Source organism: Eulemur rufifrons, chromosome 2, assembly GCF_041146395.1.
Source record: "Eulemur rufifrons isolate Redbay chromosome 2, OSU_ERuf_1, whole genome shotgun sequence".
NCBI lineage: Eukaryota > Metazoa > Chordata > Mammalia > Primates > Lemuridae > Eulemur > Eulemur rufifrons.
The window spans coordinates 88,600,971-88,627,945 of record NC_090984.1 but is presented as its reverse complement, the minus strand read 5'-3'; the positions used below and the strand labels follow the sequence as shown (position 1 = coordinate 88,627,945).

The 26,975-nt window shown below is 39.9% G+C and overlaps 1 protein-coding gene across 2 annotated transcripts in view; it reads right to left on the bottom strand.

Moving 5' to 3' along the window:
• DAAM1 (dishevelled associated activator of morphogenesis 1) overlaps positions 1–24,188 on the bottom strand; it is a 163,797-nt gene extending 139,609 nt beyond the window's left edge. Inside the window, exon 1 of one of the 2 annotated variants that reach the window (XM_069487326.1) lies at positions 24,087–24,188. The gene's annotated coding sequence lies outside the window, so the exon portion shown is untranslated. The remainder of the gene's footprint in view (positions 1–24,086) is intronic. The other variant, XM_069487316.1, reaches the window with a different exon arrangement.
• Between the last annotated feature and the right edge of the window lie 2,787 nt (positions 24,189–26,975).

Below are 26,975 nucleotides of genomic sequence, written 5' to 3'. Positions count from 1 at the left end.
TTCACAATGTCCTGCTCTGCAAGAATAAAAATGGGGGAAATGTGACTCATAAGAGTCCAGCCTACTCAGTTACAATGTCATTTCAGCAGGCAAAGTAATAGAATTGTTTACTGCCAATATATGACCAAAATGTAATCAAGTGTGGCCAGAAAACAGTGGAAGTTATCACGTCTATGTATCAGAAATGACATTTCTTGGTGTTTGCCTTCCTTACCTCCCTCAACCCCCACCCTAGCTTACTCCCCACGACTGCTACACGGGGCAAAGGAGCTGGGATTCTGCCTTTGGCTGATGTACTGGGACATTTCCAGGACCGCTGGACTTGCCTGTTCACTACCACAGTGGATTATGAAAGGCCTTGTTATGCTGAGCTCAGACAGGGCAAATGCAACACCTCGGCCTGGTGCAGGTCTTTAACAAGCCTGCAGTGGCTGCCGCCTGCAGAAAGTATGGTCTGTAGCAGGCCTGCCAACAGCCCCAAGCCAGCTGACCAACATCCAGCCAGTCTCTTTTCCAAACACCGACTGAACAAACCTTGATTCAGCTCTTATGTTACACTCTGGTGGAGAACAGCGAAGAAGCAGCGCCAAGAGAGTGACTTGAGAGAAACCATTGTGGGCACACACCAAGTACATGTTCCCATGGAACTGTGAATAACTCAGGGGTCCTTTATGTTTGTTTGAACCCTCCATGTCTAACTGAAGAAAAGACATATTTCTTTTTTGTCTCCAGGGAGGATAAAACCAGGAAAGTAAAATTCCTGGTAATGTCATATCCAGCCAAACAGGAAGGTTTGTAGGCTCAAGGCTGAAAGGTTTCTAGTGCTACACTAAGCCAATCTGAAAATAATTTATTTTCATTTGTTTCATCTCTTCCAAAATGATCATTCATCTCCCTGCTCACTCACCCATCAAGATAAGAGGAAATATTTTGTAAACACAACAAAATACAGTGTTTAAAAACACCTGAGAGGTGTGGAGAAATCAGAACCGTCATTTACTGTTGCTGGGAATATAAAATGATGCAGTCACTTTGGAAAACAGTTTGGCAATTCCTCAAAACATTAAACATAGAGTCTCCATAGCACGCAGCAATTCCATACTTAGGTATTTACCCAAGGGAAGTGAAAACACATACTTACACAAAAACTTGTACACAGATGTTGATAGCAGCATTATTCATAATAGCCAAAGAATAGAAAAAACCCAAATGTCCATGAATAAGCAAAATGTGGCATATCCATAAAATGGATTATTTGGCAGTAAAAAACAATGAAGTACTGATAGATGCTGCGACATAGATGAACCTTTAAAAACACTATGTTAAATGAAAGAAGCCAGTCACAAAATACCATATATTAAATGACTTCATTTATCTTAAATGTCCAGAACTGGCCAATCCATACAGACAGAAAGAAAATCAGTGGTTGCCTGGGACAAGGCTGGGGCAGATCCGTTCAACTGTATGGACAGGAAGGAGGTTGAAACTGTTACCTAAAGTGAGACAGTTGGCTTTGCCACAGCTAACAGAAAAACATCTCTACAAGTAAGATGACCTTCCTGAGGACACCAAGGGAGAAAGAAGCCTGTCAGGGGTCTGTGACAGCAGCCAGCCCTGCCTTGCCCCTGCCAACTTGGATGAATCCGAACAGGAAACATTTACCATCTCTCACAGCAATCCAAATGAACTTAAACCAACATACACATGAGAGAGGAAGAGGCTTCCCACACAGGTGCAGAGCTGATGTCTGCACAGCGCCTCTGCACACTATCACCAGACACCTGCTCCAGTTATCCTGAGTCACCTCCGCCTCAACCTTCCAAAGTAAAGCCCTCAACCTTCCAAAGTAAAGCGAGGTAAACAATCCTAGGAATCGCAGTGAACTTCAGAGGGATACTGTCTCTGTGCTATCACCCCAGGCGGAAAAAGGCAGCCAAAATTGGGTACGTTAGGTGTCATATTTGGCTGATACCTTGATGGCATATTGATTTAATAATGGAAATAGGTGACCACTGCTGAGAAATGAGCCCTGAGATTGCCCTTTGATAGGCAGCAAAATCCAGGAAACAGACAGAAGATTTTGCCTGGACAATGCTTAAAATCGGGACAAGGCAAGGTATGCTACAAACACAACAGGGAAGGGATACAGCACTGGGAGAAAAAGAAACTGTCTTCTGACCATGGCATCAGCTCTTTACTGCTTTAAAATAAAATAAAATTTTAAAGAATAAGCTTTGCCATTCCTCCACCCTCCACTACCTCCTCCACTACCCTAAATAGTGAGAGAAGGCCATACTTAAACAAGACAAGCATTTACAAATATATACCCCCGTAACCCTTTATTCAAGGGCGGAAATATATTTGAGTCCCCTGGTATTATAATATAAACAATTTTTCTTTCCATATAAGTATGTGCTACACTCACAGCTGGTGGTGGTGTCAGTTTACATCCTCTTTTGGTTTTAGGAATAGCAGCGGGTAGAGGGACCAGTGGCCTGCAAGTCAGATAATCGGAGTCTTAGTCCTGCTTCAGTGTTAACAGAGTAACTCTGAAACACTCTGGGCATTTAATCATGTGCGAAACAAGGTGGGTGTGGGGTTGCTTTTGGGTTTTTTGTAAGCTGTGTAATCCTTTATACAAATGAAATCTCACGGAGAACTTCAACAGATGTAACAGCCTGAAGCAGACAGGCTGCTTAAGGCTGGAAAGGGTGTGGGGGAAGGTAGGGGTCTTCCCCAAGGTACCTCCTGGAATCTTGCGACTCTACAACACATGGTATAAAAACTGCTGACAAGTTCCCTGAAAACAAAAACTTGATCCTACTTTTAGTAAAATATTTTTCAGAATTTTAACTGAAACCAAGGAAAAAAGACAAAGTGGTAAAAAGTAATGGTTTCTGATCCCTACTTCTTGTGAGTGGGGAAGGGGGCCCCAAAAGTATTACAAGGGGTCCTTCATTCATAAGCATGTAAATGTCTCCCACATATGTGTACCCATTTTTCCAAATGAATTTATATGCTGTGATTAATAAAATTGAAATTCATCAAAATGTTAATGGAATTCAGAATCATGTGGGAATCTTTTTTTTTTTTTGGCAATGAAAAAGGAATCATCACACTGTAAAAGATCAGAGTCACTGCTACAGAGAAAGAAACGGTATTCTGCTTGAATTAAACAATGTAAATTCATCTCTTAAAAAACGTGAACTGTGGCCTTTAATTTTTATTTTAAAGATTTTTACTACCTACCATGCCAAACTAGTTAGATCCCTATCATTTAGCTGTGGCTACTAGAATGTTGCTTTGAGCAGAATTCTGAGGCCATGTCCAAGCTGGTTAGGAAAGAATGTCACATTTGATAAGCACTGTCTGCCATGGCCTTGGCGAGAACAGCAGGTGGGGGAAGGGACGTGTCTCCTGTATTTGGCAGGCCAGGCTCTGTCAGACAATTATCTTAGATGTGAAGATTAGCAGAGACCTGAATTCACACTTGATTCTGTTATTACACTAAAACTAGAGAGTTTTCTACAGCATGAGTTATAATAAGCGGTTCACAATTTTGACTTAATTACTTATATTTGTTTACCTTGTGACAATTGATAATATAAGGACTTTCTGTTTAATATTATACTATTTACAAAACAAACAAAACAAAAAACCTCTCACTTTAAACAAGTTTATGCCTCCCAACCAGATGATCATACTTAATGAATTATGGCATTATTACTCTATCATATACTTTGTCACATATTTTTAAGCCTAGGTATTAAAAATGTTTCTTCAGTAGACCAGTACAAGAAAAATTATACATTTGAGAACCTTAGTAAACACAAGCCCATAGTAGCTACCAATCTTGGTAGAAAATTAATGATGTTTTATGTTAGAAATTGTGTCAATATTTGATCCACTTAGGATCAGCCCCGTTAATTAAAAAATGAAACCTACATAAAGAAAAGTTACAAAATGTGAATCTAGTCACATATTCCACTTAAAATTTTTATAACAAGAATTAACAGGGAATGGCTGAATAAGAAAATAACAGAGTTTCATATTTCTTAAATTGATCTTTGAGAAGTTAATAAAATAATATGGAACGCCTTACCATTAACAAGAAAAATATGTTTGAATACTTTTAGTCCAGAACTTTACCAGCCACAGGAAAAAAAAAAAAGGCTGTTTATAATTATTATTCTGTTTCATATTAAAGATATTTCACAAGATTTTGCCATTGCAAGTCAAGAACATAGAAAATTAAGAGAAAACATCTCATGGTACATTTTACATTGCAAAGGTGTTATTTATTCACAGAATGTGAGTAAAATGTCTGATTTTTTTATTCAGAAAGATGATTGGCACTCTTGGAAATTCTGCTCCTTCAGTCAGTTTTATGGAGTCCAATCATTTGGTATTTGAATGGTGCCTAGGAACAAACAAATCAGTTAGGAGGAAATATTCACTTTTTCCAGTCTAGGAAGATAATGAATTAATGTTTCGGGAGAAGAGCGCAAATGTGACCTCCTCCCTCAGCATCTTAGTCCTTACTCCAAAGAATCCTCATGTAACAACTGCTATACCACTGGGTCAAACCATGTCGCCCAAGCAAATACACAGGAACCTACCTGCCAACATCTGCCTTTCCAGACAGTTCCACAGGATTTGTATGTGTGTGTGTATATGTGTTTGTTTGTTACTTCTTAAAGATAAACAGGTGGGGAAATTCAAAATGGAGTCCCAGAAAATAAAATCTGAACAAAACCATAATACTGAATAAGCTGTCTTCTTTAAAGTATGCTGGGAAACATTGCATTATATTCTATTACTGGGATTACCATAACCCTCTAAAATTTCAAACATAAAGCTCTCTAATGCTTGGAAGAGGATTTATTTCTCTGTTTAAATTAGAACAAACCTAAAGCACTCAAGAGCAAACCCATTTCTCCCACAATATTGACTTATGATATATTGACATAAAGACAATGGGACCGTGATGGGTACAGCATTTTGCAAAAATTTAAGTATTGTATAGGCAATGCTGTAAATATTTTAGCTAAGTGTTTGAGTATCTTTTTTACAACACCATTTATAAACAAAATGTACTGGGTATAACATTTCTTTTATCATAAAAACCACCATAATATTATACAAACTTCTCCCTGTCTCCTCATAATATTTGGATTATTTCATTGTTCTACCTTCTTATTTTCCAAACAAGTTTAGTCCAATGAAAAAACTACATGTCATCTCCCTGGTTTTTATGCCTTCAGAAAAGCCTTCTCCTTAAGTCTCACCATCAGCAAAAAACCACCAAGATTAAGAAACCACTAAGGCAAACTCCAGGAAATGCAAATTGGCAATAAAATGGTTTCCCTCCAGATAACAAGGAAGAGTGGTGCTAAAATAATTAATTACGCAAAACTGCATAGGAAAAATGAATATTTCTCCCTAGCTGATTTGTTCATTCCTAGGCACCATTCAAATACCAAGTGATTGGACTCTATAAAACTGACTGAAGGATCAGAATTTCCAAGAGTGCCAATTTATTTTGCAAAACTACCCTTAATCACAGAGAAATATTTTAGGTCATTTTAAGTGCACCTAGAGATCTCGTAAGTTTCCTTCTAATGGGTTTCATGATTGTCTAATGAACTTATGAAACATTCTGGTAGTTTCATATATGCATTGCTAATTAATCTCTTTTCTGATCAGTTCAAAAACATTTAGATTTAAATAGATAAATGGGCAAACAGGCCATTTGAGAAAGGAAAATTAAAAATGGCCTGGACAAAAAGTTCTATTTAACAAATTTTTTTAAATACAAATTAAAATACAATGTGATAGCTTTTGCCAGGTGTTCAATCACAGATAATTGTAAGATAATAATCCTCATTATAGGCAATGGAAATGAAAGATGCTTTAATGCCCTATTGCAATAAACAGTGTCAACTGGCAAAACCTTTCTTGAGGACAATTTGGCAATACAGATGATCCTTGACTTACAGTGGGGTTACATCCAGATAAACTCATTGTATAATAAGTGGAAAATACTTTAAGTCAAAAATGCATTTAAAACACCTAATCTACCAAACATCATAGCTTAGCCTAGCCTACCTCAAACATACTCAGAACACTTAGATTAGCCTATAATTGGGCAAAATCACTTAACATAAAGACTATTTTATAATAAAGTGTGGAATATCACATAATTTATTAATCACTGTATTGAAAGTGAAAAACAGAATGGTCGTATGGGTACTCTAAACACAATTTCTACTGAATGCATATTGCTTTCTCATCATAATAATGAGAAAAATCATAAGTCAATCCATCGTAAGTTGGGGACCAGCTATACTTACCAAAAAAAAGTTTAAATTATATACTTTTGTCCCATTTATTTTATTTCTAAGAATTTATTCTAAAAATAATCTAAAACATGGAAAAGACTTTCATCATTTTAACGGAAAAACACTAGGAAAACGATTATCCTATACCATGCATAAGATGCAAATAAATGCAGTCATCTAAGAAATTTATTAAGAGTTTTAATAACATGAAAAACACATATAACAACATTTAGTTGGGAGAAAGATGCAAAAGAATGCAGATAATATATAATCAAATATATTTTTCAAACTTTGTAAAATTTTTCTCTTTTTCTACATACTTTTCTATTTTCTTCATTTCCCCCCCAGTAAGCCTGTATTATTAGTATCATAACCAAAAATAAAATAAGTTTCTGACTTAATAGTTTCAGAATGTCCCTGAAAATTTCCCATGCTGGGCAGAACAACATTTCTCAGAGAAGGGACTACTGTCAGGAAAAAAAACCAACATTTAGAAGCGGGCAAAAGAGATTACTAGGTATCCTCTCAATGGATTTCTATTTGTGGTCTAACAGGCCCTCCAGGGAGTATCTTTGACTTTTTTGTTTTTAATTAGGCCAGTGGTTCTCAAAGTGTGATTCGGGGAGCCCTGGAAAGCCACAGAACTTTTCAATGTGTTTGTGAGTTCAAAACTAATTTCATAATAACATTAAGATGTTATTTACAATTTTCACTTTCATTTTGTCAACAAGTATACCGTAGAATTTTCCAGAAGCTTCAATCCCCATGATGAAGTCATCACTCATAGGATAACATGAAATAGTTTTTGTTCTTAATGCTTTAAATGAATTAATAGTTTTAAAGTTTCTTAACTCTAATTTCTAATATAATAAATACATTAGTTTTAAAGTTTTTCAATTCTAATTTCTACTATGACAAATATATTACTCAAGTCTCTTTGGGATCTTCAATTCTTAATAGGGTCAAAAGGTCCTAAAACTGAAAAGTTTGAAAACCTACTGGTTCAGACTATTTCACAGTTTTGTAGGGGTAGGAATTAACTTGCAAAAACCACACAGTGATGTAATGGCTCTTGTCCATAGCAAAGCAAATGAATTTTGTCTGGTAGCGATACAATTACTTTACACGGCTGTAGAAAAGATGACCAAACATTACATTTGATGGCCCTTGAGAATACTAACTCATGTTATATACCTACTGTAACAAGTTTATTTCAGCATTTCTGATTGTGGATAAATGACAGACAGATAGACATATGTATCTGTTCAAATTCTCCTGTGAATGGGCCTTAACATCTTACTGGTTCCCCATTAATTAGTGAGTTAAATAAAATTGTTGGCATGTGTTTATTTTATAATTTTGAGAATCTTATTTTTAAACTCTTTGAAAATTATTCTTTAGCACCAGCTATCTAACAAATTGATCAGTTTCTGTATGTAGGGCATGACACTAATAAAAATGAAGGAGAAGGACTAATTAAATAATTAACCAAATTATGTTTTAAAACAAATGTAAGCTATGGTAAATAAGTTCTACTAATTCAACAAAACAAACCCAGTCAAGATTCTACTTTCACTCCTAAGTCTACTACAGTAGTTTGTGCTACATGTAGCTGAAAATAATACAAACTGATTTGTCAAACATTTAGGAAATGAGACTTGATTTTCAATATTTCTTACTAGTTTCCTCTTCAAAGAAGTTTGCTTCTAATGAGTTTCTACAGTTAACATCACATATTCTAGAAGGTGGCTCTCTTCTATTAATTTAAAAATATATATGGTAGTAAGAGTAGAATAAGTGTCAGTATATCTCATTTAATAGGTGAGATACCTGAACCACAGAAAGATAAGTGAATTACCCAATCTTACATGCATCAAGAGTGGCTGAGAAAGAATCTCTACAGGTTCTCCATTTTCACATAGTTTAGAACACTTTTTGGTTCAAATCAAGTCTCTCTCTTCCCCTCTCCTGTCTCTGTCTTTTTCAGGCCCTTGCAGGTGTGGCCTGCACAGGTGCACACACTCTTGGGTACTCTTCAAGCTAAATTAGTAAAAGGTGTTTTTCTTTTGAATTATTGATTATATTTTTATGTGTTAATAAAGTAAATGTTGTTTAAAGTATATATAATGTTTTCATTAAAGCCCCTGCTCTTAAATGCTCACAATTATTATATATGAAACATTGTTTATATATGAGAACCATAATTTCAAGTAGTCACAAAGCAACCATTGTTATTTTTCTACAGTGAGACCAGAGTGTTCTCAGGTAAGGGTTCTGCAAACAACTCTGATTTAAATCCAGCCCACTACCTGTTTTGTAAATAAACTTTTACTAAAATTTTATTTACAGCCATACCCATTTGTTTATATATTGTCTACAGCTACTTTCACACTACAATGGCAGAGTTAAATAGCTGGCAGGGACAACATGGCCTGCAAAGCCTAAAATACTTACTATCTGGCCCTTCACAGAAAAAGTTTGCCATCCTCTAAGTTTTTATGTTCTTACTTATCTCAATCCAAGGCTATCTTTTCCTCTAAAATAAAATTTAAATTAGATAATCTCTTCTATTTTCTTTCAGCGGCAATCACATAAAATTATTCTCTTAAAACAATATAAAGTATTACATTTTTTAAAATGGAAGATTCCAACGATGAGGTTTTTAAATATAGCATACCATGTTCTTTAAGGACAAAGGATGTGTCCTTAGAGAGCCTACAGATATATTAAGAAAATAACTAGCAAAGGCCTACTGTAAAAAAGCAAGTATTTCATGACCTCAATTTATAAAATCTGGTCATTTTCCAAAACTCAAAATTGAAAATGCCTTTCTCCTTTAAGAATTTTTTTTTCCTTTTAAGAAACTGAAAATCTGATTCAATAAAAACATTTCGGTTAAAGATCTGAGCAAATCCAAACATCACTTAATGTATCCATGTTACATGTTTTCTGTAAGAATTTTAACTGAACTAATACACTGTATGTAACACTTAGATTGCTCTTAATAATAGGAATCTGAAAAAACCTGACACATATGCTTTACTCCTAAATGTATACACTTCTTGAAATACCTATATACACGAGGATCTAGTAAATGATGCCAAAACACACTGTGTACCAAATAGCTTTTCTACTTCTAGTGACGAGATAGTATAAGACATCAATTGTTATAACTAATTTACAGGAAATAGAGGAAACAGAGAAACATGCTGTACCATGAGTTCCAGACTGTGGGAAATTCTACAGGACAAATAACTGAGTTGTCTTTCACACGTTGTAAGGAAAAATACTGCAGATTTAGAGAGGTTTAAGGGGTATATAAAACAACTTTATACAAACCTTATTTGAATCCTCAGTTGAACAAACTTTAATAAAAGAGGAAACTGTAAGACTCAACAGATATTTCGTGATTTTAAAGAATATACATTTAGATATTATTTTAGATATGACAATGGCCTTTTACTTGTTTTTTTAAAGCATCCTAGTTTTTCAGGGATATATACTAAAATACTGAAATATTTACAGCTGCTCTCATATGATGTCTGAAACTTGCTTCAAAGTAATCCCAGAGTTTAGGGAAAGGGGTTGAGGGTGGATATGGAAACTCAGTCATGAACTGATAATTGGGGAAGCAGTGGGTACAGGGAGGATTCTCACACAAGTTATATTAGTCTCTGCATATGTGTATGTGTGTAGAAAATTTTCAATAGTAAAACTTCTTTAAAAAAATCTTCATTTTCACTCCACTTGAAATAAAAAAAGGTAGCAATTGGAAGCAATAAGTCTGAGAGGGAAGCATTTTAGGAAGACAGAGGGGGTCCTGAATCATTATGAGGTACCATCTATTCTGATGATTTTTGGATTTTGTGTTTTCATTTTAATAATCGTCAACAGTATAATGCCCATAATGTGTGTTGCCTGGTATGACACATAGAACTTTAAGTGATGTCCCAATACCTTTCCCCTTGTATAATTCCACCCTCCTTTAAATGCAGGTGGAACCAGTGACTATGATGAGATACCACTTCTGTGATTACGTTATTAATACTTTATATGAGGCCGGGCGCGGTGGCTCACGCCTGTAATCCTAGCACTCTGGGAGGCCGAGGCGGGTGGATCGCTCGAGGTCAGGAGTTCAAGACCAGCCTGAGCAAGAGCGAGACCCCGTCTCTACTAAAAATAGAAAGAAATTATCTGGCCAACTAAAATATATATAGAAAAAATTAGCCGGGCATAGTGGCGCATGCCTGTAGTCCCAGCTACTTGGGAGGCTGAGGCAGTAGGATCGCTTAAGCCCAGGAGTTTGAGGTTGCTGTGAGCTGGGCTGACGCCACGGCACTCACTCTAGCCAGGGCAACAAAGTGACACTCTGTCTCCAAAAAAAAAAAAAAAAAAAAATACTTTATATGGTCAAAGGGAGATGATCCTGGGTGAACCTGACCTAATCAGGTGAGTCCTTTCATATCAGCCATTTCTCTGGCTGATTGCAGAAAAGGAAGTCAGAAAGAGGTACTCTAGCTGGTGTGAGAGAAAGCAAACATCCACACTGTGAACTGCCAGTGTGGGCCACATGGCACAGAATGTGGGTGACCTCTAGGAAACGAAAGCAGTCCCTTGCCCACAGCTAGCAATCCTCAGTCCTAGAGTTACAAGGAAATAAATTCTGCCAACAACCAGTGAACTTAGAAGCCCCTGACACCCAGATGAGAACTGCAGCCTTGGTTGACATCTGGATTTTGCCTGCTAAGACCATGAGCAGAGAGTGTAGCCACAGCATGTCCAGGCTTCTGACCTGGCATAGTTTTAAGCCACTAAGCTTGTGGTAATTTCTTATGCAACAATAAAACTAATATGCCTGGATAAGCAACTTATAATCAACTAGCACCACAGCATCTCAAGGCCTACCATTGAGCATGGGTTTATGATCCCATTGGCACCAAGTGAGTATCTAAACATTCAGCAATTTGACTTTTAATACAGTGTTTCTAGAGGATCATAAATACAAATTTGAGAAAACTTGAGCTATCTCATCCCTGATAAATGAAATATTTCTCATCTAACACACAGCTTTAGAGATCAGAGTTCATACTTGAATGCTTTTTACAATATGAAGACTTCTAGAGCAGAAACATCCTGCAAAATAATCAACTCAAACAAGTTTAAAGCAAACTGTGACTAAACCAAATGCATCTCCAAAACCCTAGCTTACCATCACAGCAGCTATAAAATGGAACAAAGCTTTTTATCTTTTAATACCCTAGCTCATGATTAGGAGGTATGAGAAAAATATGGGCCAGATTTCATTACAACAAAAATTTCTTTATAACAAAGCTTTCCATACTTCAGATGGTCCATAAATATTAAGGAATTATCACAACTATTGTCGATATTAAACATCTCTTTAATTAGAAGAAAAATTGAGATGTACATGAAGATAGCAAATGGAAAAGTAAGTAATATTACCCCTAGGGCCTAAAAATCTGTTTCTAAGGTTCTACTTGGTCTTATTCTTTTTAATATGTTTTTTAAAATAATAGATTTATTGAAATATACTTCACATACCATAAAATCCATCCATACAAAATGTACAATTTGGTGGTTTTTAGTATAATCAGAAACTGTATAAGATTACTACTACTTTAGAACATTTTCATCACCACCAAAAGAAACCTCATATTCTGTCTTTTAAAAAAGACTGTCTTCCTTTCTGCAACACTATGTCATGCTAACAAATTTCCCTAGTAGTAGAAAACCTTGGCCATCCAAGACTCAAAATCAAATAAATGAGGGTAGGAAAGCAAATAAATGAGGGTAAAAGATTTAACCACAGGCATAACAAATATTGAAAAAACTGATTTGGGATTATAGAGTATTGATTACTATAACTGATGTTGTAAACATTCCTTTGAAAAGATGGACATGCTCCAAATCAGCAAAACATGAAACCAACTGCCAGTGAAAGCAGAGAGCCTTTCATTGGGGGAGACTCTTCACCTGTTGAACAAGATAATCTGTTTATTTCAGGAGCTAAAGACAGGATAATCTGAGTTTTAGTAATATTTAAGTAAAACAAAACTTCTGGCCAGGTGTGGTGGCTCACACCTGTAATCTCAGCACTTTGGAAGGCTGAGGCAGAAGAATTGCTTGAGGCCAGGAGTTCAAGACCAGCCCAGACAACATAAGGAGACCTCATTTCTAAAAAAAAAAAAAAAAAATTCTGCGTTACAAAGGAAAAAACTGAAGATTTCTCTAAGAACATAAAACATTCTGAAATGTTCACACCCAACATTGAAAAAAGTTTCTCATGACAAATGAACAAATGAATGATGTTTTAAGGTATTGCTTCCAAGGCTTATAGGAAAGTCCATAAAATGCCCAATATATTTTCCCCTAAAAATTAGTCATTTCCTTGCCTCTGTTATGCTTGCTAGAAGTCTGGATCTGAAATTCTATCTTTAAAAAAAAAAAAAGCCATTTTATTCTATTCCCCACCCCCAACTCCCATTTGGTCATTACAACTCTGGGCCAAAGACAAGGTCCTCCATGGGGATGCAGCACTGGCACATAGCATAGGCTAAGGAAGGAAACTGGCAACAAACACACCTACCCCATGTTTATGAAGCCAGAGGAGAGTCTGATGGGAAGCTCACAGAGTCTGAAATAACCCAGATCCTTTCCAGACTTCTTTAGATCCTTTTCTAGAATAGAAGCTAGGAAGAGCATTTATTGCTACTCTCTCGCCCACTTTTTATCTCAAGGATGCTTATTTGTTGACCATTTGTGATTGGGTGGCTTCTGTTTCCTTTTCTTTTAAACAATAAGTTAAAATGTAAATTGAATTCTCTACAGGTTTAGAGTTAAACCTGCCAAAGTATCAGAAAGCTTCAAGATCATTAGAAGCATGAGGTTCAGTGTATCCAGTAGTGCACACTATATAACATGTAAAAGACCTTTCCATTTCACAAACTCAAAATTCTAAAACAGTAAAAAACATATTCACACAAAAATGGATGTGAAATTTACAAAAGCTTTGAGAATCGTGGAGATCGAGCCCCAATCCCAGATCTACTGAATCAGCACCCCTGATCATCTCCATTTTTTAAGTCCACCATGGAAAATTCTGACGCCCATCCAAGGTGGAGAACTGTAAGACCAGACACAGTAGAAGAGGTGGGGTTCCCTCAGCAGTCTCACCTATCCCTCTGAGATGGAACTTTGCTTTACGTTTTAACTGAAACCGTATGCTTCCCCAACCCTCAGCTTTGCATTAGTTGCTCAAGAAAGGAGCTTGGGTTGGTTAATTAAAATCTTACAACACTTTCACTTTGTACCCTGACAATCTTATTAATATCAATGTTTTTCTGAAAGGCAAGGCAAGTGTTAGCAGAGCCCAAGTTTTAGAGTCTAGTTTTAAAAACATTCTTGTTTGGGGAAGGAAAAAAAAAAAAAGACTATCACTCTGTTAATCCTTTTCAGAGCTCTTCCCACATTGCTATCATTTTTAAAGGCTGAGACTTTTTTTCCCCCTCCTAAAGCATTTTGCCCTTGGACAATAATGACAGAGCCGGCCTTTCCTTTCCCCCAAAGCCTCATCTGCCTTATCCACAGATAACATTACTGACCTACCAACACAGGCCATGGGCTTCAAAGCTGTTTACCCACCAGCTCTAGTGGGCCTACCCTGACCCAGCATCAGTGTCTCACAAAGTCTCCTGTTGTGACCAAATACATGTCCTTAAAATGTGGCTGGCCTCCCAGGCTGTGGTCATGGAAGAATGGAGAAGTGACCCCATAGGGTCCAATCCTCTGACCTTTACTTTGCTCTAACCAACTGCCCAAATAAATAAAAACAGCAGGGTAGCTCGGTTTCCCAGATGAATTCCAATTTATCCCTAAATAGCCAAGCCTGGTTCAATGTTTAAAGTCTTCAGGCCATCCAAAATCTGTCAAATGGCTCTCAACCAGGATTATTTTGCCCCCAGGGGGCATTTGGCAATGTCTGGGGACATTTTTGGTTGTCACGACTGGAGGAGGGGGTGCTACTGGCATCTAGTGGGTAGAGGCCAGGCATGCTGCTAAACATCCTACAGTGTGCAGCACAGCCTTCCTCACAGCAAAGACTGATCTGGTTTCAAATTTCAATAGTGCTGAGGTTGGGAAACCCTGGAGTACAGTACAAAAATGGGTCATTTGCCATCCCACTGCTAGATAAACCTTTGAAGAGACTCTCATCCCAATTTAATTCAGTTTAAAATAGGAATCACAAACTCAATACCTTTAAAGGCCAAGGAGGCAAAGAAATATCACATAAGCCAAATGGCTATGCATTAGGCAGTAGGATGTGGTAAGGTCTGTGACAAATCAGTATAAAGGCTCACTAAATATCATTCCATTTTTAAAAATAATACTGTGCTGGCCAAACAAAACATGACAACTGACTACATTCACCCGGTGGACCCCTGGTGGCCAAAATCCGGTTTAAAGTGATGGTCGATTTAAACAGAACTACATGATCACCAAAAGACACTGTCTAGCTTCATCTCTTACAGCCTATGGAAATTCCTGAGCTGTTCAGTTAAAAATATACTAGGGATGAGATCTTGGTGGTTTAGCTGTAGCCAAGAACATGGTCTCAGGTACATTGTGCCAAGGCAGGGGGCAAGGTTGGAAAATCTGGAGGTGAAAAGATAGAGTTCCCCTTCACTGATCTCCATTTTAGGGAAACCCAGTGCATGATATATCAATATTACCACAATGTCATGCAAGCAAGGTCATTATTTTAAGAGGATACTGTTCTCACAAAAATTCGAAGTTTTTACCCAGAAAACAGCTTATTCTATGTTTAACAGATGAGGAAACAGAGGCCCAGGAATTTTAAAGGAATTACCACGATTACGCAAATCTGAGCCTAAATCAATTGGTTTGTTTTTTCCCCCTCTGTGCAATTGTAAAGCACCAACCAAAAGGTGAAGAGATTTCTTCATTCAAGGTGTCAAATATTCATGATGAAATAGATATACATAGATTAAATTAAACCTACTTGGTATTATCCTCTTTCCCCATCAGAAAAATCATTAACATGTTCGCCCCAAGTCACAGTTTGAAGATCTCTGTTCCACATCACGGAAGCACTAAAAGCAGGTTAAATATCTCCAGCCCTCCTTTCAGATCAGGCTGTAGAGAAGAAAGCCAAATCAGCAAATGGAAACACAAGAAGAAGGAAGCCCCGATATGAATTCTTGCTTGTATGTGTGCTTTCTGTTAGCGGAATTCCTGGCCTGAAGAGACAGCATAAACAAAAGCGATCCAGAGGGAAACAAGTGATAAGTGAAACCCAGTAACTCCCTCTGTCCTTTCTCCACCTACTTCCCTCAACTTGTTCCGTCAGAAAAACAACCTGAGTTGGGCAGAATTACAACATGAGCTATCCTCTCCCTGCTGCCTCACAGCTCCATATTCTAAGTTAGAGAGTTAAGGGTGACGATGTGCTGCTTCTTAAGGACGGTGATTGAGGCTCTCCTGACACAGGCCTTGGCAGACTGGGGACAGCCATCTCACCCTGCCACAGAGAGGCCATGAGAGCAGAACTGGCCAATTACAATCCAGGGAAAGGTGAGATATGGAAGAAAGGTAACTTCAGCCACAGCCTGAAAAGAAATTGGGTTAAATTTAAAATTTAAATTTAAATTTTTTAATCAACCCCTTAACAGAAAACATCCTAGGCAAGGCAGTTTCTTGCCATTCCTAGAATTAGTTAACTAGCAGTTAGAAGTGTCACCTACTCACTGAATCTCAAGCCCTAAATGGGTCATAGAGTTCTTCTAGTGCAATCCAATCTCTGTTCTTGATTTTTAAAATACAAAAATATAACAGCAGGCCTGTTCATTTAACCTTCTCAAAACATGCTGCAGCCAGTGTAAGCCATAGGCTTCAATTCCAGCATTCATTCCAGATCCTCTCTGACTTTTAGTTCATATTACCACTGAGAGCTGAGCAAAGTACCTCTAATGCAAACACAATTGATGGGGAAACAAAACAGAAATGTTATTCTTGTTGCTTTTGCCACCATCATCCTAAATCAAACAATAGCCACTAATATTTGGTTAACTGTAACTGCATTTTTTAAAAAATTCTAATCGATTGCCTTGAACAGAACTGTATGACTTTTTCTGTATCCACAATTTCACTACCCTGCCTGAGTAGAGAATGCAGCAAGGTCCTTCAAATGGTTTAAGTTGTCTATTTTATTTCCTTAACTTTTTTTTTTTTTTTTTGATACAGAGTCTCGCTCTGTTGCCCAGGCTAGAGTGAGTGCCGTGGCGTCAGCCTAGCTCACAGCAACCTCAAACTCCTGGGCTCAAGCGATCCTCCTGTCTCAGCCTCCCAAGTAGCTGAGACTACAGGCATTCACCACCATGCCCGGCTAATTTTTTCTATATATATTTTTAGTTGGCCAGATCATTTCTTTCTATTTTTAGTAGAGACGGGGTCTCGCTCTTGCTCAGGCTGGTCTCGAACTCCTGAGTTCAAGCGATCCACCCGCCTAGGCCTCCCAGAGTGCTAGGATTACAGGCGTGAGCCACCGCGCCCGGCCTTTCCTTAACTTCTTGCAATAAGTTTTGTTGTAAATGCTAAGGATTTAGAAGGACCCCTAGTCTAACTCTTTTGTTACAGAATTGCAGGTCCTAACTTAACTCATGTCTAGACATAACACTACTTGGTTTTACCAAATCTCTATGAAACAAATACAAATTTAAGCCTAGGTACATATGAATAATCCATCTCATCTGGTAAAAGACATTGGCCACCATCCTTCACTTTTCTTCTTGGATGCAAATATGCAGAACTTTATGGAAGAGTAAAGCCCAGAAGTGGCACCAAAATGCACGCTGATGACATCTGTCATTCCTCTAAGACCAAGGCTATGGGCTTTGGCAAACTTTTAGGAAGTTGCCTCTAGTCCTGACCCAATCTCTGCAGGAGGACACCCGTCAGAAGCATATAGTTCCTTGGCAAACTGCTGGCAAAGCCTTGCCTATAACTTATGTGGCCCCCTACCAGTTCATTTTAAAATATGGCACCTTCTTTTGGTGTGATGGCTGTGTACAGATATATCCACAACATACTGTCTACTCCCCTTTGTGGCCAAGAGCATGAGTTAAAAAAAAAAAAAAAAAAACTGACTAGGGTTACAGGTGCAGTTTGTGGCTCCAAAACAAGGCAAAGCTAACCCACGCTCTCAACCTGGTTTGTATGTCACTAACAAACTGAACTTAGCCAACAAGCCAGAATATAAGAACTCATCTCAGAAAATAAAAGATGGACATCTGTATTATCCCAACAATGCTCAAAGCTAGGATCTGGGCTATCTACTCTTGTAAGCCTAAATTCAGAAAGTCCATCAAATGGGCAACATTTTTCAAATGCACCGCAGGTATTTTTTTTTAGAAAGAAAAAGGGCAAAGACCAGTTTAATAGGTGACCTTAATTGTGTGCCTGGCAAAATACAGGTAAACTTCACCTCCAATCCTGGTGCAATTTATAGAACAAAATGAGCTCAGGTATTACCAAAGGTGAATGACATACTTAGAAGTGTAACAAAATGAGTAATTAAGAAAATAAAGCTTCTGAAATCAATATCTGTTGAATGCATATTATGTTTGAGTAGATAATGGCTAACAAGCCTCTTGTTTTCATTTTCCCTTCCTGGCAATATGCTGTTAGGGCATAGCTTTCCTATTATTTCCTTGTGTTTTAGTCAATTGTCTTCATTAATATTGTCAAAGTGGCACAATATACAGTTTTAAGCCAAAAGGAAAAGATCTATTGTAAGTCAGGATATCACACCAGCTACATTGGAAATTGAACTTGCTTCCCTAGTTTTCCACATTAAATTCACAATGGTGGCTATGGCTTAAAAGAATTGCAATTGTTTATTTGGCACCAAATTTGCTCCACTGTAAAAACAAATAAAAGTCTTTCTTCTGGGTGGGGGGAGCTTATTTTAATATCTAACGATATCCAATATTAGATTACAAGTTTGACTACTGCTCGTTTTCATTTTCTCAAATGAGCTTTCACAATTTATGTTAAAAGACAACAGAGAAAGGGGAAGCTGAGAAATTATGGGCCCCTCTTAACTCTCAATGCAGGCTTCTGTGGCCCTGTTCTGGGTGAGAAGATCTTTTATCAGATGAGGGATCAACCTACTAAAAAGTTATCTCACTTAACAAATAGGGTCCAATGCTGGACAGGCTCTAAATAGATTTAGAGATATAAGAGCATTTCCTTTTTCAAATAATTTGCCTATCATTCCCATAGCAAAAAGGGGAGAGCTCAAAAGTTTTGTCATTCAAATACTCAAATGCAACATTTTTAATCTCACCCAACCATTTCTGTTCCAGAAAATCAGACTATAAGCACCCATATAGTAAAGAAGCAATTTTACTCTCAATCAACCTAGGACTCACTGACCTGACACTGTCTCAGAATTAAGAGATGCAAAGGAAGCTGTGATTCCCCCAACTCAAGCTGGAAAGAAAAGAATAACATGCAAGAAAATCAGAAGCCAGGCAATGGTGTGGTGTGCAAAGAACTAGACTGCCTGGGTCCCTAACCTAATCTGCCACTTACAGGTCATGTAGCCTGAGCTAGCCAAGTTCCTTAACTTCTCCATGCCTCAGTTTCCTCATTTGTAAAATAGTGATAAAAAGTACCCACCTTATATAGTTGCTGTGAGGAGTCAGTGATGTAGCCTGTGTAAAGTATTAGAAAGGACTTGGCATGATGTAAGCACCTCCCATGCTCTTTTAGTATCTCATTAGCTGTAAGTGTTGTCTGGTCAGGCTAGGGCTCTAAGGAAGAAGGGGGCGGTGTGAAAGCTGAGGGACAGGCAGGGAAGGCTTCCTGGAAGCTATGACATCTGAGCTGGATCTGAAAGCACAAGGAGAATTTAGACACTCAGAAGTGTGCATATGCCAGATGAGGGCAGCCATTACTGCAGAAAGTCACAGAGAGGGGTAGACCCAGGAGTGCTTAAATATCAACAAGGAAAATAAGCTCACCAAAGCTGAGTGTGTATTTGGTAACTCCAGATGAACTGGGTGTGGAGAGTTGGGGGGAGGCTCTGTGCACTTGTTGGCTGTGCTCCTAAGATTTAACATTTAGCTTATTTTTAGATACATGTTCTATGAATGCAAACTCGTGTACTATGAATACAAACTCCCTGAAATGCTATGTTCTCTGCTTCCAGAACCGTGAAAAGGATGCTAGAAAATTAAAAGGTAACACTTTTTTTCCTTTGGCTGAAAAAGGAGTCTGCTGGAGTGGAATGTAAGTCACCAAAATCAACTTGCATCTCATCTTCATGTCTGTTCCTCTTTCAGTGGGGGTACTAACAAGGTGTAAGCTTGGAGGAAGTGGGGTTATTTTAGATCCATCCTTTAATTCTGGTCTCTATCAGCAGCCTGAGCCACTCCAAATAACACAATCTACATAAAAGACAGTACACTTGCTAAGTGAATGTATCTTCCAGAGAGGTATCCTCCACCCCAACTTGTCCCAGCCTGATCAGCCAACCAGACATTACGCCCAAGCCACATACAGAACCTGCCCTCGGTACCAATTTCTTTTTTTGTTTGTTTTGTTTTTTCCAATTTCTTAAACAGTGCAATCAGTTGCCTCTCAACTTTGAAGTCTCAGGGAAACCACTAAGAACGGACGTTATGAGTATTTAAGATAGATGTTCACTTAGGAGATTTCCTCCATTACCAAGTTAGAAATTGCAATACCAAAATAAGTGACAGTGTCCACGTTCCTCATCCAAAGAGGAAAAACTGCAAAAGAAAATAGAAGAAATTTCATTTTGATTGGTGCCCCCTCTAGAGAGAAAACAAGTTTGCAAACATAAGGTGGCCATCTTGCTTTGTTTCCTGCAGTATAAGGATAGACTTAACACTTGGAAATACCAGAGCATGGCTGGAAGCCATGAGCCCCACAGCATGTACAAGCTTTGTGATTATTTCCTGAACCAAACACCCAAGGCACTCAGTGGTACCAAGCTTTGTTGGAAAAGCTTATTTCCTCTGATCCAACAGCTGTAACTTTCAAAATGTTTTCACAAAAAACCTCAAGATTCTCTTTATACTCCATACCATCCCCAAAATATTTACAAAAATGAAACACTTTAAATCTTAACTGTTTTGTTTGTAAACATCTTATTTGTTCTGAGGACTATAGTATCAACACTAAAGCAGCCTTTTAAACAAAGTAGGTCAAATAAAACTACACAGATATACACACATTCTTAACACCTAGATGTGTCCGCTAAACAAGAAAGCCAGGATTCAAATTCCTTAGCTCCTATTCACTGAACTCCTGTACGCACCACCCAAAGATGTGACCCACCACAACCCTCTCCACTATCACACTTCCTCGATAATTTATACTTCTGAAAACCCACAGAATCCAACTACTGGATAACAGAATGCTACAAATATTGGACAAATGTTCTTTCACATCAGCCAGCCTGGGACAACTGATCCTGTTCACAGAACAACTCTACCTCAGGTGAGGGGATTATTGTTTCCTAGCTCTTCTGGAAGCCATTGGTGGCCTTGCAAAAGCCTCTAGAGAGCCTTGGTCTCTCTTCCTATTCATCTGTCATACACCTCCTGGGAAAGTTAAGTGGGACAAGGACAGTGCAACTGAGAGAAATCTAGAAATGCCTGGTTTGGGATAATAAAAAATTATAACTAGAAAAAAATAGTCTATGTGAGTGAGTGTATTTTAAAAGCAAATAATTACAAAATACATCTCCATATTTCAAACGCACAGAAGGCCTTTAATGTCAGACAGGACTTCTGGGTTATGCCGAAAAGAAAAGGCTTCACAGAAAGCAAAGGGAAATATTACAATGCATGACAAAACTATCAGCGGAAAGAATACAGACCTTAGATCTCTAATCATGGCTCTATTACTTAATATTCATTCAACAAGTATTTATTAAATACCTACAAATCAACAAATTGCTCTAAATGCTGGGGAGACAGAAAAAGACAAGAAAAAGACCCTGCCCTCAAGGAGCTTATAATCTAGTAGGGGAGACAAACAGAGAAGAAAATTTTTATTTAATGATAAGTTCTTAGACAAAAACAAAGAGTAAATGACAACTGATCCTGTTTCCTCATTGGGATGTAGTCACCTACTTAAAACAAGATGATGAGTGTCAAACACCTGGCACACAGCTTTCCCAAGCATTTACTTATACATGAATGCACATTCACGGACACTCAATGTATACACACATTCCCCCAAAACTGCAACTTCTGTGATAATGCACTTTGGTATAAAATGCAAGCAGAGTAGAAACAAAATATTTGTATAATTCAACCATACTTAATACAGTTAAGTTACAAATAATTGCACTCATCAAGAATCTGTAAGAAGGGCAAAACCTAAACAATCCTAAGACTAAAGCATTAATTAGAAGAGTTCATATACTGAGAGAGTGGTAACATAAGCAATATTATAAATAGTAATATTGCCTTGTCTACTTTGATGGGTTGCCATGAAGAACCAGGCTATTTTGCCATACAAGTAAGGCTGAGATATTAACACAATGCCACAGTGTCAGAAGCTGGGTTTAAACCCTCATCTTCAGATGACATTGAGGAAGAAGAAGAAAAAAAAAAAGACAATGTCCAAGTCTTGAATCACAAGATTTTATACCTAGAATCAACTTTAGGAAACCCTCTATATTCCTCTCCTCATGTTACCAATGAGAACACCGAGGTCCTGGGAGGTAACGGGTTAACCCCAGAGTGGAGTAGCCAGCAGTGAAAGAGTCAGAGTGCTTCACTCTCAAGGATCTGTATCCTCTAGGCCAGCATTTAGATTTTATGAGAACCACAAGGGATGACAGTTGACTTCCAAAATTCAACTTCAGTTATTAATTCTCCCTAATCACTTCCAGTCAGCTGGAAGTCCAGGCAAATTAAGGACCTTTACTGGTGACCAGGGAGCTCCCTGTATGCAGAATAGGGGAGAGCACCCTCCTTTGAGAAAGCTGCCTTCAACACCATAAGCTGCTTTATTGGGAAAAGGATCCGGCTAGCCTGAAAGGGGAAAAAGATCTTTCAAGTTGTAATTTTCAGACTTTGCCTCAGGAAAAAGGCGCCAAATAATTAGCTTCAGGGAGCAAGGTGGAGAGATGAGGTATGGCACGCCAGAGGGAAAGGGGTCTAAGAACTGTGTCCAAGTTATTTACAAGAGAATGGGGAGAGTCCCGGGGCTGTGAAATGGGCGAGGAGGAAGAGCAGCTGGGCCCAGGGCAAGCATTTGACCACACCCACTGGCCACGCCCTCCCAGCTGCCCGCAGAGCCACATCGAATCGAAACAGCAGTGGTAGCAGTTAAGATTCCGAAGGCAGGTCGCCATGGCAACGGGATTCATCTTGCAGGCAAACTCCCCTTCAATTCACTGGGTCTTGCTCAAATCTCAAGAAACTACCAGCTCAATGAGAGCAAAACGGTCACGGGCGGCGTTTGCTCTTGATGTTCTCCTGAGGATGGAGGTGGGGGAGAGGGGAATGGAGTGCAGCACTCTATTCCTGAACCCACAAAAATATTTTATGAGGCAAGAGACAGAACACTCCAAACCCAGGCTGTGAGCAACTGGAGAAGAGACCTTAGCAGGGTTTGATGAATGAATCAACGAACGAATGACGGTACTACGGAAAGGGAAAGGAAATCCAGGGGACTTTAGAGTTCTGGGCCTCGCGCACGTCTCCAGTCAGGGGGCAAGCCGATTGCAAGCAGCTGGCTCTCGGCACCAGCTGGGTAAACCGATTATCCAGCCATCCGGCCCCACAGCGAGCCTTATCATTAGCTTATCCAACACCCCCAACCCTCCTACCTCCTCCTGGCCCGGGGCTCCGGGGCAGGCGCTGCGCCCCAGCCCAGGTGCTCTTCGCCGAGGGAGCGATCGCGGGGGACTGAGATGCGCTCCCCGGAGAGGGACAGCTGGCAGGAACGCTCTGCGGCGCCTCGCACCGGGTCCACAGGCGGCGCAGCCTCCCCTCGTCGCTGTCCGCCAACACCCCGCGCTCCCTTCGCAACGCCCGATTTCCCTCCTCTCCCGTCACATATTTAACTCCAACTTTGTCTGAATCAGTCACCCCGCCCCTTTCGAATGGGGCTTGAAGTGAGGGTGTCGGGGTGAAGGATGTTCTGCTCCGGCGCGGAGGGGCACACGGGTCCCTCCCTGCCTGTCGCCACCTCCGTGTCCAGCAAGCCCGCCTCGGGATTCTCGCTCTCCGAGGCCCCGGACCAGGAGCTCCGGGACGCTGCCGCAGAGCCCGCAGCCCCAGCCCCAGGGAGCCCGCAGCAAAGCGGCGAGTGGTACCCGGCCGGCTCCCGGCCGTCCGAGAGCCTGAGAAAGAAAGGAGGGAGGGACCCTCGTCCTCGGGGGCGCCTTCCTCTGGGCTCGCCTCGCTCTGCGCTGCGCTGCAGCCATTTTCTCATCCCCAGCTTGGCAGCCGGGAGCTGTCTGCATCCCGTTCCCACCCAGACCCAACCTGAAGGACGGGTTTAATATTTACCTACTGGCCCGGGAGCTCCGGGGAGGCGGCGGGAGGACACGCCGCGAACGCAGCGCCCGACCCGGAGCAGCACGCCCACCCCCGCGCCACCGCGCGGTTCCACTTAATGAATGAGTGTGGCGGGCGAGGCGGCGTGTCCCCTTACCTGAGCAGCCCCTGCATGCTGGAAAGGCGGCTCTGCGTTCTGGGTACAATGGGATCCGGTTAAACAGTTTCCTTCACAGCCGCTCGTAGATTACCAACTCGCAGGTGACATCACCCTCTCCTCGCCTGATAGGATACAATGTGGCGCCCACTGCGCATGGACCCTCCGGCCGGGCCCGCTGACTCCTGGGAGTTGTAGTCCCGACCTACTAGCGGAGTGGACACGGCCTCGCTGCCGGCACTCGCGGAACTACACCTCCCGGCATACTGCTCGGCCCCTCAGGCCCCGCCCCCAGGTCCCGCCCCCGCCTGGACCCGCCCCCTCCCCGCCTTCCAGCCTCGCTGTGTTCACGGTGGTCGTTTAGAGGCAGAGCTGCGGACCGCACGGGCCCCCCTGTGGTCGTGCCTCTTGATTTGACCTCTACTCCGCCTGGCTCGGGCTCCGAGAGGTCCAGGGCTCGTTCGCACCCGCCAGGCAGCTCTAACTAGCCAGGCTCTCTTGGCCCTGCTGGGAAGGGACGACGAAGACTTTCTCGTCTTCCCCAGGCATAGCAACTAATTTGTAGGACTCACTGGTCCTGGAATTCCCCCCATGTCCCCGAGGATGGGGCGACGCCAGCCCCGAAAGGGAGGAACCCCCATGTATCCCACTTGATTCAACCAACCTTTCTCTTTTCTCTTTCCTTCTCCCCATTTAACGGAGACCAGATGACCAAGCAGAACGCGGGGAACAACTTACTCGGCTGAGCTGACAGAATAACGGAGGTTGTCACTAATAAAAATGCGGTGTAACACTAGACAGTCGCCGCAACCCCCGTCAGGGAGCCTGCTGCTGCTGCAGTGATAATACTATCGCGCAGCCATGCTTTTGTTCATCCCTGCAGCGGACTTCCCGCCCCGGTGGCTCTCAACTCCCAGGAAGATAACATCCTTGTCTAAAGTTTTAATAAATTATGTACATATGTATGCATATATTTTTAAATCCAGAGCACTCTCCCTTCATTTTCCATACCTTTCAAATCAACATCGTGCCATTGAAAAATTGCCCTGATCTTAATACACCTAAATGTTTACTTAAAGGTAAGCAAATTATGTGTAGAATTCTGACCCTTTAGGCAAATTTTATTGTTATAATACATAAAATTTTTCCATGACATTTTTCCATTATTCAATGAATACCACTTATCAAATGTTAAAATGAAGAGCAAATCCCCAGGTGTCTTTTCATATGAAAAAAAAAATGGATTAAGTTATTTGAGTTGTATATGCAAATTATAATGGCATTTGATGTGTTTCAATCCCATATAAGGATCAACTCATATCCCCATTCCATTAGCAAAATCTCTAAAAGACTGTGCATCTTGTGAAAAGAAGGTTCACACGTAAACTTTCAAACAACTCTACACCTAACTGTTGGTGGAAGACATCACTCTTATTTTCTCATTTCATTTTACAACACTAACTTGGATTCACATGAAAAAATATTCATAAAACTAGTTGAGGATCTCCCAGGAGAGGAACTTCTTTGTTTTGCTGAGAAAGATGTTTTAGTGCTGAATTCTAACAAACCTGTTCATTATAGACCATACCCATTTTTCTTCACTAGAGGAGGATAACTTTGAATGTTGCTCCTTTGTCCTGAGCTATTCCATCCATTTCAAATATTATCTTAAATGGAACCCAGACAATACAAATGTTCTCTTGGCCATCAGATCAAGGGTGCAATCAGTGATGTTCTAGCTAATGGACAGACTTAATGCATTGCAGTTCATTGTGGAAAAATAATCAGAAAGAAACTTGACCTGGGATGGTTCTAAAGGCTCTTTCAATTTTATAACTGTGTAAAACTTTTAGATGGAAACATAATCAGTGAGCCTGAAATTTATTGAGTCAATAAACTGAATGTGGAGCCTTTCTATATAAGACAGGGCTTATCCCTATAGATAAAAGTCTGTTACGAGGCACACTCTAAGGAGTAATTTTATAGGAGAATAACCTTACAGCAAGTTCTCTTGGGTCTTCAGCAACGAAGGAGAGGATGTGGTCTGCCTGAAAAAAAAAAAATTTCATTCTCTGTAACAATTGATATTATGGGTATGTGCCATGTGACATAGATCATCTCCATGTAAAGGACAGCATACACAATAGACTAACCACATAAGTGTGGGAAAGGGCACATGTGAGCTATTACTATTAAATAGATATAAATATATATAATAGATACAGAAAGAGGGCATTGTGTTTGGAAAAATTTTCCATAAGTGATGATGAATTTGAACTGATCCCTGCAGTTTCATTGGTAACCAAGGGAAACAAAGATGGCTCTTTAGCATCAGAAATGCAGTCTGTAGAACTGGGACCAGAGGAAGCTTAACCACTTCTACAGAAACAGAGAAGAACTCACAGACACTCTTTCATGTTCACAGAAAATCATTGTATACGTTTGTATTTAATTTTTTCTAGGTGACCAAGTAGTCCCATAAACCATCAAAAACATCCACTCTCTGTAATTGATATTCTCAGTCAAAAGGGTTTCTTTGCTATCTTTTTTAAGTGACTGCTGCTGTTCTAGAATGATCTTATAAAAGGCCCTGCCTCGTCTCATGATTGTAGCCTATTAATTAGGAACCTGTGAGATCATTCAGAATAGAATTAATTGACCATCTATACAGGTTGGGGGAGGGGGAGAGGCGCCACGGGGCATTTTGCTGATCTTTCAAAATAACCTCTCCCAGTTCTGGTTACAAGGTTTTACTCTAGATATTGGGTTGTAGATAAGGGAGGAAATGAGGTATCAACACAGAGAAAGAATTTAAACTTTGTAGCTTTGCACGTGCTTTGACAAAATAGCTTGGTGTTTTGCAAAAGTTGAGCTTGTTGCACTGAGCCC